This window comes from Sinocyclocheilus anshuiensis, unplaced genomic scaffold (genome assembly GCF_001515605.1).
Source record: "Sinocyclocheilus anshuiensis isolate Anshui unplaced genomic scaffold, SAMN03320099.WGS_v1.1 scaffold544, whole genome shotgun sequence".
NCBI lineage: Eukaryota > Metazoa > Chordata > Actinopteri > Cypriniformes > Cyprinidae > Sinocyclocheilus > Sinocyclocheilus anshuiensis.
In genome coordinates this window covers 1,933,838-1,935,057 of record NW_015555763.1, presented here as the reverse complement: position 1 = coordinate 1,935,057, position 1,220 = coordinate 1,933,838, and positions in this window count along the sequence as shown.

Sequence of the window (1,220 nt, the reverse complement as noted above, 5' to 3'; positions counted from 1 at the left end):
AAAGAAAAAGAAAGCCTTTGCATTCTGTTTAAATGTCTAAAGGTCTTCCCTTAAAAGAATACAAAATAACAAGCAAAAATAAATAAATTGGCCAAGAAAATGAAAAAGTCTGATGATACAAGCACTGGGCGCATTCATAGTCTGTAATGTTGCCATATCCAAACCATATAAAAATATATACTGATCCAGGAGCCAAAAGCTACTGCTTTTATTACAGAAAGATGAACAATTGTGATGAATTATTCAACTCTTCTACCTCACTGATGATAACTTAACACAAAGAGCTGTTCTGTAACTTTGCCAATTGTACTAATTGATGATTTGCATGTGAATACTGGCCTTACATTGACCACCCTTTAATGTAGGATCAGCTAGAACACAGATTGAAACATTTTATCATATCTGAGTCTCCTTGAGAACTAAATCTACTTATATATTTTTTTTCATTCCTTATCATTTTCTTTCATTCAAAATGACAATCTGGACAACCTAATCCATCTTCCTTTATTAGAAAAAAAAAAAGTATTATTATTCCCATAGGCTCTGCCCTTGCTAATATCAAAAATGATTTAGTATTTAGGACATGGCGACTAGGGGAATGCCAAACAGAGGGGGGTTTATGTCCCAAGAAACATTGCATTACAAATGAATCAAGGAAAGAAATGAAAATGATAGCATTATTCACAAATGGATAGGTGTATTCTTCTTTGATGGCATTATAAAGGGTTGTGTCTTTAGATTAGAACTACTAAGAAAAAATAAACATTTTGATTGGGCTGCAGGGTTGGATAAAACCTTTAGGTGCATGTTTGTGTCAGATCCTTGGATTTATCTGAAAGGTGATTTTATAAAAAAAATTAATAGAGAGAAGAATGGGGCAGAGAGGAAATGTCATGAGTCATTTCTTAATCTTTGATCCCTCACCAACTAAGGCATGGTGGAGTCTCACAGAATTCCCCTGTCAAATTTCACACTGAAATGCAACACAAAAATACCATCATAATATTTGAAAATGGAAATGTTGTTATTATAAAAAGAAATAGAAAGCCTTTGCATTCTGTTCAAATGTTTAAAAGACTTCCCTTAATATACAAAATAACATAACATGTCAAGCAAAAATAAATAAATTGGCCAAGAAAATTAAAAAGTCAAGAATACAACCACTGGGCACATTCATAGTCTGTAATGTTGCCATATCCAAACTGCATAAATATATATAT